General features: G+C 43.4%; 1 long non-coding RNA gene across 2 annotated transcripts in view; it reads left to right on the forward strand.

Annotated features, from left to right (window-relative positions):
* The window catches only part of LOC112671075 (uncharacterized), a 49,458-nt gene that overhangs the window by 19,695 nt on the left and 17,445 nt on the right, over nucleotides 1–12,318 (forward strand). For both annotated transcript variants that reach the window (XR_007410592.1, XR_003143370.3), the window contains exon 2: nucleotides 961–1,067. This is a non-coding gene — a long non-coding RNA (uncharacterized LOC112671075). The remainder of the gene's footprint in view (nucleotides 1–960; nucleotides 1,068–12,318) is intronic.

Here is a 12,318-nt window from a genome sequence, read left to right on the forward strand (position 1 = left end):
TGGTTCTTTTTATTTTTAGCTTTACAGTATTTGGTCAACACACAGTTTCCCAAAGTTACTAGGTCCCCTTTCTTACTCAACCTTTTGGTATCTTATATCAACCATTTTAATGCAGTTATGTTCAATTGTCATGGTCTGAATTCCACCTGGGGTTCTCCTGAAACTGGGGTTGAGTTTTTAAATTTACATACTGTAAAATTCACTCTTTGTGGCATATAGTTCTATGATTCTGAGAGATGTATCACATCACCACCCCCAAATTCTCTTGTCCTGCCCTTCCTTATACCCCCAATCCCTGACAAGCACTGGGATTTGCTTTCCATCCCCAGAGTCTTGCCTGTTTCATAATCTCATATAAGTGGAATCACACAATATGTAACCTTTAGGTCTGGCTTCCTTCACTTGGCAAAGTGTATTTAAGATTTATTCATGTTGGTGTATGACCTAGTAGTGTGTTCCTTTTTGTGGTTGAGTAGTATTCCATTGTTGGTAGTACTCATTGTATGGATGTGCCATGTTTTAGTGATCCATTCACCTACTGAAAGACATCTAGGCCATTTCCAATTTTTGGTGACTATGAATAAAGCTATAAATATTTGTGTACAAGGTTTTGGTTGTATGTAAGTTTTCAGTTTGCTTGGGTGAATATATAGGAGTGGGATTTTTGGTCTTTATAGTAAATGAACATCTAGCTTATAAGAAACTGCCAAACTCTTCTCCCAAGTGGTTGTGCCATTTGCATTCTTATCAGTAAGTTAGAGAGCTCCCCTTGCTTTTAATACTTCTGAGCACATGAGCACTTGGTGTAATGTGCACTTCCCTGATAACTAACCATTTTGAATATCTTTCCATGTGTGTGCTTGCATATACATCTGCCTTGATGCAGTGTTGTTTCAAGCCTTTTGTCTAGGATTTTATTGTTTAGTTCTTACTAATTTTTTTTTGTTGTTGTTGTTTAAGGAGGCTCCACCCAGCATGGACCCAATGTGGGGCCCGTACCCACGGCCCTGAGACCAAGACCTGAAGTGAGACCAAGAGTTGGCCGCTTAACCAACTGTGCCATCCAGGTGCCCCTTATTCTTGTTGAGTTTTGGGAGTTCTTCATATATTCTGGAAAAACATCTGTTGTCACATTTATCTTTGGAAATATTTTTTTCCATTTTGTGTCTTGTCTTCTGATTCTCTTAACCGTGTCTTTCTCTGAGCAAAAGTTTTAAATTTTGATAAAGTCTAGTTTATATTTTTTCTTTTATGAGTCTTGCTTTGGCTGTCATATCTAAAAACTCTTTACCATACCTAAAGTCAAGCAGGTATTCGCCTATGTTATCTTTTAGACCTTGGATAGCCTTGAACTTTACATTTCAGCCTCTGACGTATTTTGAAATAATTTTTGTATAAGATGTGCAATATTTGTAATGGTTCATTATTTAATTACTTAATATTTTACATACAAACATCTAACTGTTCCAGAGTTGTTTGTTGAAAAGACTATCTTTTCTTTATTGAATTTCGTTTGTACCTGTCTCAAAAATCAGTTGACTGTATTTGTGTGTTTATGAGTTCTCTATTCTGTTCTATTGATCTATATGTCAATACCATATTGCCTTGACTATGGTAGCTTTGTACTGAGTCTGGAAATCATAGTGTGAATGGGTAACGTGAGTCCTGTGACTTTGTTCTTTTGCAGGTTTGTTCCGGCGACTCTAGTACCTTTGTCTTTCCAAATAAATTTTAGAATCACCTTGTTGAACTCCATAAGACTACTGGGGTTATGTTGGGGATTGTGATGAACCTATAGTAAAACAGAGGGAACTGACATTTTAACAATATCAAGAAACGTGAAATTTGCAAGTATTTTCTAAGGAATTTATATGACATTGGTGTTCATTGCTCCATCTGACCTGATTGTACTATTTTTGCTCAACTTTGTCACTAGTGGCTAAGATTAGCCACAAATATCAGTATTTAACATTACATAAATGCTTCAGTACTGAAACATATAAACATAAATATACCCTTGATTATTAAGGGATTAGGCTAATAATTCTCCAAAAAATCATGCAATGCTATACATACACAAAGACTTACTTGTGCCTATAGTTTTATTATATTTGCAATTAAAAAGAAACTTTCTTTTTTTAACTACTGGAAAACTCCTTGAAAAGACCAAATATGTAGAAATTTGAGTACCTATTAAGGGCTCAGAAATTTGATTGACTAACAGAGCTGTCAAGAATGATTTCACAATTACAATTAGATTTCCACCACTAACCGTACTATGAAGCAATATAGTGTAGCGGGTAAGATTCCAGCTTTGGGTCAAATAGACCTAGGTTTGTGTAATGGCTCCTCATTAACAAAGAGTTCTAATATGTCAAAAAGTCCTAATAAATACCAACTTATTTTTTGTATTAAAGTACTCAGTACAATGTCTGGAACTTGATTCCCAATAAATACTAACTATACTAATAAATGGCTTTTTATCTTAAATGTTTCAAATATTTTTTATTATCACTGATGAAATTTGGTTACACCAAACTCTAAAGAATTCAGAAGCTACAGATCCTAAAGTGTACCTATTCTGGGGGCACCTGGCTGGCTCAGTCAGAAGGGCATGTGACTCTAGATCTTGGGGTCATGAGTTCAAACCCCACAGGGGGTGTAGAGATTACTTAAATAAATAAAACTTTTTAAAAAAGTATATCTATTCTGAAATGTAGTAACATCTCCAGAAAAACTTCAAATAAAAAAATACCTGAATTATTTCCATTGAAATCAGTCTACATACAAGGGATAAATTCATAAATTGTTTTTCAGGGCAGCCCGGGTGGCTCAGTGGTTTAGCGCCGCCTTCAGCCCAGGGCCTGATCCTGGAGACCTGGGATTGAGTCCCACATCGGGTTCCCTGCATGGAGCCTGCTTCTCCCTCTGCCTCTCTCTGTGTCTCTCATGAATAAATAAATAAAATCTTTTAAAAAATTGTTTTTTAGAAAAATTGAAAGTATCAGTGACTGATTTTTAAACAGAACCAGGCAGCCTGATAGTCTAGAATATTCTTTTTCCTTTTTAAAGATTTTATTTATTTATTTATGTGTGTGTGTGTGTGAGAGAGAGAGAGAGAGAGAGAGCACGCATAAGCAGCAGAGAGGGGTCAAGGGAGAAGCAGACTCCCCGCTGAGCAGGGAGCCCAATGTGGGGCGCGATCCCAGGACCCTGAGATCATGACCTGAGCCGAAGGCAGACACTTCACCAAGTGAGCAAGTCAGGTGCCCCAATCTATAGTATTCTTGAACTAATTTCAAGGTAAGAAGGCTCTCTTCAGTTTGTAGGCACACACACCTACCTGCACCTTGTGGTGGGTTGAAAAGTGAGACACATTTGGCTTTAGGAATTCATCTGGTTCAGTTTATAAACAATCCTGTACAGTTACTTAAAAAAAAAAATCCTCTACTCTCTCACTGTTTCTGCATGACTGTAGGAGAAGCTGCCGCTATCATGCTCCTAATTTTCATCATTTAGGTAGATGAGCATACAGACCCGGGTGATATTTGATCAGAAGCAGCCACAGAAAAGACCCTATGCAAGGTGTTGGCAAAAGAGGTCCCCATCACCACCTCCAGAGGACCATGTCCTACTTCTAGATCCTACTTTTAGATCCATGATCGGTCACAGTTTCTGGAAACTGAGGACAAAGGGAAGCGGTTTCCAATCCGATTTTTCCATTTGGTTCAGGAGCAAGGATTGGGCCACCCCACCTGATTCTCAGCCCAGACAGTTGTGCACGACTTGACCCTATTGAGCCAGTTTTTCAGGAAGTTCAGGACAGCTCCTCAAAAGCCACGGAGCAACAGCCACCAGTGGGGACCGAGACACAGATTCACCAGGAGTTCAGGAAAGGCGATGGGCCATCGGAGCCCTAGAGGATTTGTCCAGGTGCTCCCGGGCTGGGAGCTCAGGGACCTGGAAGACGCATAGCACCCTGGGCTCTCCATGGTGGGTGACTTCGAGTCTCTCTTCTCCGATTCCATTTCCTGCCTCTAACGGCCACAGCTTGATCGTTGAGACTTAGCCACCCGTGACTGTGGAGGGAAATAGAGGGAAAATTGAGCTGCTGCCTGCATCTCCTCCTCTGGCACCAGGGGCTGGGCCCGAGGTAACTGAACCCCAGCCAGAGCTCGTCACTCACTGTCACCCTTTGTGTTAATACCATTCGGTGAGGATTTGGGACAGAGATTCTGAATCTTGCAGAATCTTGCAGGAGAGTTCCTTCTGCGCTTAATTTTTTTTTTTTCCTTTGAGCTTAGAGATGAGGAGCTGAGTCTGTAGTGGAGAGAGATGAAAGTCATGCACGATAAAAGGGCACTATTTAATCCTAGGGAGGGGGCCAGCGAGTGCACATCGAGAAATGGAGATCGAGGCATGATGGAAGGAGAGGTGTAGTTCCCAAGGGGTTGTCCCTTGTAGACATTCATCTGGGCCTCTCAGTCACCAGGAATCCTACCCTTCAGCCAGTCATCCTACCCTGCCCTGCGCCTCTGTTTTCCTAGTCTTTTAAGTGGGGACACTCTCTACCTAATGAGGATAAAAATGAGGTGAGGATAGCCAGGGTAGCGGAGGTCCTAAAAATACACATCCCATGTCCATGTGCAAAGAACCATGCCTTAAAACTTGATTCTAAAAATCCACTGATAGCTAAAAATACCCTGTTGACACAGGCCTGTCGGCACCCTCTGATTTTTCATTTTACGTGCACAAATTTATGTTTTTCCATTTTCGTTGGCCAGGGTTCTGTTATTTGAAGGTAAGGTGTGGGAAGTCCTTCAGAGGTTCAATGGGAGACAGGGAATCGGATATAGTTTTTCTCTCTGGAAGAAACTTTCATCGAGATTAAAAAAAAAAAATGTTTAGGCTCCGCTTGCTACTGTAACCTCTAGTCTTCTGCCAAATGGCAATACAACAAAGAAAGCCTCCTTTTCAAGTTTCTGGTTAATAAAACAACACAACGCAAGACAAATAAACAGAAACAGAAGGCTGGAGTCGCATAAGTCAGGGAGCACATGTGTAGAGCAAGGAGGAGCGCTCTGCTCCGAAGGCCGGGCCATGTCTTGGGCAGACGGACCACCATACCTCAGCCCCGGCCCAAGATCCCAGACCCACTGTGCAGCCACCTCCCCTAATCCCCCCCAAAAAAGAGTTGACTTGGAAAAGAAATCTCACAAGCAAGTGCTCTTGGTTTTGTTCTTTTGAGGTCTTGTCCTCCCCTGTCCCCCAACTTTGGTTTTGCTGCTCATGGAGCTTTGAGTTGGTGATGGGGTTTCTGGACATTGCAGCTCCAGATATGTGGGTTAAATGGGTCTTAACCTGGTGCTGGAAAGTGTGGGTGTGCCTGCAGGGGGGGTGGTGGCCAGTCCTTTGGGAATGTTTGGGTAGAATTGAAGGGGCCGCTGACTTATCAGAGCTGTGAGATCAGCCTTCTCAGGCTTCTGTGCTTGTCTGAGTGACGTGGCTTTCTTAGGACTCACCTGGGAGGGCGGGAGGGCTTGGGGATCTCGTGCTGGGATGAAGGCGAGGGTGGACGTTGCAGGGGAACTGGGTGCACGCAGGGCCAAGGTCTGGGCCTCGTGGTGGGACTGGGAGGTTCCCGCTGTGCTTGCAGCCATCCCTTCCCACCCCAGCGTGGGGTCTGGGCAGGGAGCTGGGCACCCCTCAGGAAGTCGTGCAAGAGCACTACCCCCACCCATTCCGTGTGTCTCCCTTCCTCTCTCTTCTCTGACCTATAGGAACGCTGGCTCGCCTCTGGCTTCCGCTGGATGCCCTCCTCTGGGGCCTCCACCAAGACGCACAGAGCAGTGGTTGGCGCCTCAGGATTGGGCAGGAGCCCCAAGCCCATTAGGAAAGCATATCCTGGTAGTCATGTTCTCCAGGCTTTCTCAGCTCTTCATCCCTGTCCTCCGGGGACGTCTTCAGGCCAGTACGAGGCAGTATCTATGAATCAGCTGCTGCTCAGATCTGGAAACACAGAGCGAACCCAACACTTGAACTGCTAGGGATTTATGATGTTTCAGAGGAGGAACTGTTCATAAAAAGCTGACAAGCCAACTTCTCTGCAATGTGTTAAATAACAAACCGAAGGTGTAGAGCTGCTTTTTGTTACTCAGAGCAAATGAAATGTCAGGGAAGACCGTGAAGCAGTTGTTGGGATGTCTGAGGCTTTGGAATGAAACTACATGGGATTTTCATCTTTTTGAGGATTTCATGCCTTGAGCTTCTCTTCATTCAGACCTGCTGCTTCTCCTGTTTTAGATATAAATGCCTCTGAGAGGATTCCTGGTCTGTACGAGCCCCCTCTCCCCCTCTGCCCCATTCTCTCCAAGGCTCCTTAAGTCTCACTTCCTTGTTGAGGGCATTATGAGATTCATCTAGAACTCTTTTTTTGGATGATCATCACACACACACAAAATGTGGAAGCTGGACAATGCCCTCATTAGGAGTTGTAAGTCCTAAACACCAGTGGGTTTGATGGCGGCCTACCTGCCTACCTTCCCTCCCCAGCGCATCTTGGCACAGTGCATGCCTCCTCAGGCCCTGCCCAGTTTCTCAGGGATGCCTCAGCCACCCTCGGCTCCAGGGATGGGCTACGATTCGACAACATAAATCAGGGCAGTGCCATTCTCCTTGAGCATATTTAGTTCAAGAGTGGCCATGTGGTCTTATTCTGCTTGGGGCAAAGTGTGCAGAGACTTCTGGGAATGTTCTTTCTCACTTTTAAGAGGAGCAGTAAATAGGCACTTTCTCTCTCTCCATCTCAGTTTCCTCTGGTGGCCGTTTTATGGAAGGTGCCTTGAGAACAAAGTAGATACTCAGAGTGGGGGCAGCTTGAGAGCATCTCAGGGAAATGCAGCCAGAGTCCTGAGTGCGTGTTCTTAGAATCTGCCCAACCTCTGGATGTCCAGTTATATGATAAAATAAATTTCCTTATTAGAAGGAATTTTAAGCCATCTGAGTCAGCTGAAATCATCCTGACCTAAGGGTTTTGACTCTCAGCATGGTGTAAGAGAACTCAGGTAAGGACGGGAGCATCTAGCCTAGAGTCTTAAGCTATACCTTGTACTTGTGATGTGTCTGGAGGCAAGTCTGCGTGACCTGCGGCCCTTGATTTCTGTGTCAAAGGGGTGTAACGATCCCTGGGTCTGTGTCACAAGACTGAGTAAGGATCAGATAAGTCAGAGCTTCAAAACATGGCAAACGTTGTTCTTAGCACCATTTGCCAGGTCCATTTGTTATTCTGTTATGATGAAAATAATAGTGCCTAACTCTATGAAGACATTATTAAATATCTGGCCCTGTGCTGATGACTTTATTGACTGAGTTCATTTAATCCGTATTGCAATCCCATATAGTATGTTATTATATGCCCTTTTGGCAGATGAATAAAAAGCATTAGAAAAATTAACGTCGTTTACCAATATTATACATCTAGTGATCTATATTTGAGTATAGTATCAATTACGTGAACAATGCCCAGTGCACAGCAATTACCACCAGCCCCAAGTTCTGTATTAGACTTGTTCCCATTTTTGATGTTTTACCACTCATGCCATCATCATCTAGCTTCCTTTCATTTGCTCCCTAAGTCCTTAAGCCAATAAAAATTCCCCCTTCAGAATGAACTACTCAACTTAGTTATTGCCCTCGGAAAAGAAATCGTTTCCGTTGGCGTTGGTTTACACCAGACTTCTGAAAGTTTGTGTGTGTGTGTGTGAGTTGTGAGAATAGTGTGTTGGGATATTAATAGTAGTGGTGAGTGCTTTAAATATTTTGAGACTATTAAAAGAAATGCACTTATTGGGGTAGCGTCTGAGATAGTGGCTCACTGGTCACAGATTGCAGCTCTAAGTGGATATCGCTGATGCAATACCTTGTACTGGAATATTGAAGGAGGGGACAGATTCACCATAAGTAGGAAGGGTCTCCCTCCTGGCTACACCGGTAGTTCTCACATGGGGACAGGTTCACACCCCGCCCCCCTGCAGGTGCATCTGGAGATGTTTTGGTTGTCACAACTAAGAAGTAGTGGTGTGCTGTTGGCACCTAGTGGCTGTCGTCCAGGGATGCTACTAAGTAAGTATCTTCCGCTACGCAGGACAGCCCTCACAACACAGGAGTAGCCAGCTCCAAATGAAAGTAGGGTCGAGGTTGAAAGATCTCAGTCCTGGGACGCCTGGGTGGCTCAGTGGTTGAGCATCTGCCTTCGACTCAGGTCGTGATCCTGGGGTCCTGGGATTGAGTTCTGCATCAGAGTCCCCACAGGGAACCTGCTTCTCTCTCTGCCTATGTATCTGTCTCTGTCTCTCTCTCTCCGTGTGTCTCATGAATAAATAAGTAAAATCTTAAAAAAAAAAAAAAAAGAAAGAAAGAAAGATCTTGATCCAAACTATCCAAGGTCTGGTGCTGAGCCTTCCTTTCTATATCATTCTGTTTGGCTAGAAGTCAGGCAACCCATCTTGTTCTAAGGGGTGGGAGTGAGGGTCCTGGAATGCTCACAGATTGACACCCACACTGAGACTCAGTGACATCTTGGAGCTTGGCTGGGATGTCCTTCTGTTGGAGAAGCTACAGGTTTCTTGCCAGAAACAGATGCCAGAAGACTCTACCTGAAAGAACTGAGGTCAGCTGGTATACCTCTCGAACAATGTGCAAGGTTCTTCAGGCGTCTTGCTTCTACCGGGCCCCTGGTGCAGTGAGCTCATGGGCCGCGTGGCTGTCTCTGGGTGGACTCCTTTCTTTCCAGTGAAGCTGCTCAGGTTTCCTTATTTTGTCTCAGCCCCTGACATCTTGTAATCTTGACCTCAGCACGTTTGCCCCTCTACTGCCAGCCCTGGTCACCATGATCAGGTCTCTGTAGGCTGGAGGGTATGATCATTTTCCTCTCCTCCTTTACTCTGTCTTCTTTGCCTTCGCATACACATGATTTCCAGTTGCACTTATGACCTTCCCTTTGGGTATACAAGAGCTTAGGTTAGAACTTGACAAAGAATAGAACGTTAGAATTTCTCTTCTTTTAATCCTCTTGCTATAGAAGTCCGACTTTTCCTTGAGGCCACGTGGATGCCTCTGCATAACGGAGGAGAGAGTTAGGGCCATGCAACAAAGAAAGAAAAAAGTCACAATGATGAACATGTCAAGATCTTATTTCACTACATCAGAGATTTCATAAGGTTCTTACCCCCCCCCCGCTTACCCTTTGGAGTTTAGGAAGGCGGCGGTGGTGGTAGAGGATAGTTTTATGGGTTTAGCCAGATGTTAGGGACATCTGGTGACTAGATGTTTGTTTTCTAAGTGTTTCTGAATGTTAGGCTCAGAAGATGGGAATCAGGAATAGAACGGTGGCTGCTCTGGCCACTCTAATAGGCAGCATTTGCTTTGAGCATGGAGATTAGGGGCAGGAGAGGTAGGTTTGGCCTGGTGGAAGGTAGCTCTTCCCCCTCTGTGCCTCTATTTTTTTTTTTTATTTTGAAGACAGGACTCTATCCATCCCTAGTATAATAACCATAATGATTGTAGCAATAAAGTACAGAGTGCCTATTATACAACAGGCACTGTACTAGATGCTCTGCTTATGTTTTCTTATTAATATTCAGTTTTCAGAAGCTAGAATCTGTGATGTCTGGTAGAAATGGCTCCCTAACTCTTCTAGACTTTTCAACATTCTTTGTCTCCATTTTTTTTTGAGGTGGATATCATTCTTTAGACTTCAATGTACAGTTCTCACATTTGGGAATTTTATGTTACCCAAGCCAGTAGAATATTTTTTGTTTGTTCATTGTCCATGTGGTGTCAATGGATTGTCTTAATGTATCCACATCCATTAGTCCAGTTCTGCTGGGCTAATGGTATTACCAGTGACTGTGAAAGTCTTTATGTGAAATGAACTTGCCCACCCCAAAGTCAAAACGTGGGACCTTTGCTTCATACACTCCAGACTGGCTAGGTGAATCAATTGATATTTTTGAAGAAAGGGCCAGATCTTTCAGAGGAAATATCTTTTGGACTCGAGTCTTTGTATTTGGTGTGTAAATTTATACTTCAGGAAAGGAAATGCTGCCATGAGAATATACTGGGTGTGTGTATTTGAAGGCTGGTGGAAGGGGCACCTGGGTGGCTCAGCGGTTGAGCATCTGCCTTTGGCTCAGGGCGTGATCCTGGGGTCTTGGGATCAAGCCCCATATCAGACTCCCCACAGGGAGCCTGCTTCTCCCTCTTCCTGTGTCTCTACCTCTCTCTGTGTGTCTCTCATGAATAAATAAATAAATAAAATCTTTAAAAAAAAATGAAGGCCGGTGGAAGAAGATTGTGAACAGAATTCTATTTCTTCCCAAATACTGTGGGACAATTGTCACAGGAAACTATAGGGGGCTCCTGATGGGAGATTATCTGGTGTTAGACCGACATTGTTAGTGGGAGTAGCGAGAAAGTTCTGAGGTCAATAGGAAAGAAGCAAAGTTGGATGACAAATGTCGAGGGAAACGAAAATCTAGTCTTTCAAAGGAAAGAGTAGGGGGTTGAATATTAGTAGAAGGAAAAGTCTTAAGTTTCAGGAGATAGGAAAAAATCTTGACTCAGGGGCCAGAGGCCAGTGGTTTAGCGAGGGTCTGGAAAAATCTGGGAGATGCAGATCCAGAAAAAAACCCTTGTCAGTGGTTCGGATTCTGCTGGCCTTCCAGATACTACCCCCCATCCCAATTGTTACAGTGGAGCAACTCTGGCACGATTCAGTGCAGAATCTGATTACGATCAGTGATAAAAGGCTGGGGAATTGGTGGTACAAAGGAGCCTGTGTCCTGGGGGCTCTCCTGACCTCTATGCTCTAAGAGGATATCTCCGTTATTTGAAGACTGGAGACTTATCACAGCTTAGAGGATTTGCAAGGGATTTGACGGCTGGATGGAGTGGGCAGGCTTACTGTGCTCAGATGGGCACCACTGGGCCGTGACATCTTTTCTTAAACTAAGGGGAAGGATTTGATTTGTCAGGAGGGTCCTCAGCTTCAGAGAATGGGAAGGGATATAGAGTGGAATGAATAGGAATAAGGCAGACGGTGGAAGCCTGGAAATTTCTCTGTACAATGTCGTGAGCATACCTCTTCTGTTTTTGGGAAAAGAAACTTATCTTAAGGAAAAAAATTAGCATAAGGAGTTTTGAAAAAGTTTATGAAATAGGACACCTAGATGGCTCAGTCGGCTGAGCGCTGGGCTCGTGATTCTGACTCAGGTCATGATCTCAGGGTTGTGGGATCGAGCCCCACATCAGGCTCTGTGCCCGGTGGGGAAACTGCTTGGGATTCTCTCTCTCTCTCTCTCTCCCTTTGCTCCCCCTCTGCCCACCACTCCACTCTCTGTCTCTCAAATAAATAAATTTTAAAAAGAAAAAGTTGGGCAGCCCGGGTGGCTCAGTGGTTTAGCGCTGCCTTCAGCCCAGGGCGTGATCCTGGAGACCCGGGATTGAGTCCCACGTCAGGCTCCCCGCATGGAGCCTGCTTCTTCCTCTGCCTGTGTCTCTGCCATTCTCTCTCTCTCTCTCTCTCTGTGTCTCATGAATAAATAAATAAAATCTTAAAAAAATAGAAAAAAGAAAAAGTTTATGGAGCAACTCTGAAGAGCAAAATTTCCATAAATAATTTGCATCTTATTTGTTTTTCCAAAATCCTTACTTTCAGTGTCTCAGCCAGAGATATCAAATATGGACTGTAAACCAGGACCCCTACTTTTGTCATCCTATAGAGGGAAAGGCTTTTTTTTTTCAAATTTGGAAATCTTAAAAATAAACAATAATTTGCGAGTGAATCTTTACAATAAATAAAGAAAGCAGAATGATTATCTTTTGTGATATAAAATTTCATGTACAGTTTAAATATTCTTACCACTTAGAATCAACCAAATACTTTCAGCTCTGTAAAGTTTCCATTATTTCACTTAACCAGAGAAATCTGCCAGCTAATATTTTACTAAGCCTGAAAATATTTTAACTAGCCCTTTCCATATCTATCAAGTTCAAAGGGATGATATAATTCATGTATCAATACGCCATAAAGTCTAGTCCTAGAAATGTGGATTATATTTTCAATATTTATTAAAATTTTTTGTCTATGGGCTGACTTATTTTAAGTCCATGGGCATGTGCTTTTATTGCATGGTAGGCTTAATTCATACGCTCAGTCTAGATGACTCTAGGATCTTGCCGTTCATGAAGATCATTTAAGATGAAAGGCATTAAAATAAGGTAGACTTTAGATAGCTAAGCATCTGTTTAATTCAGTCC

The sequence above is a fragment of the Canis lupus genome, chromosome 5, assembly GCF_003254725.2.
Source record: "Canis lupus dingo isolate Sandy chromosome 5, ASM325472v2, whole genome shotgun sequence".
Classification (NCBI taxonomy): domain Eukaryota; kingdom Metazoa; phylum Chordata; class Mammalia; order Carnivora; family Canidae; genus Canis; species Canis lupus.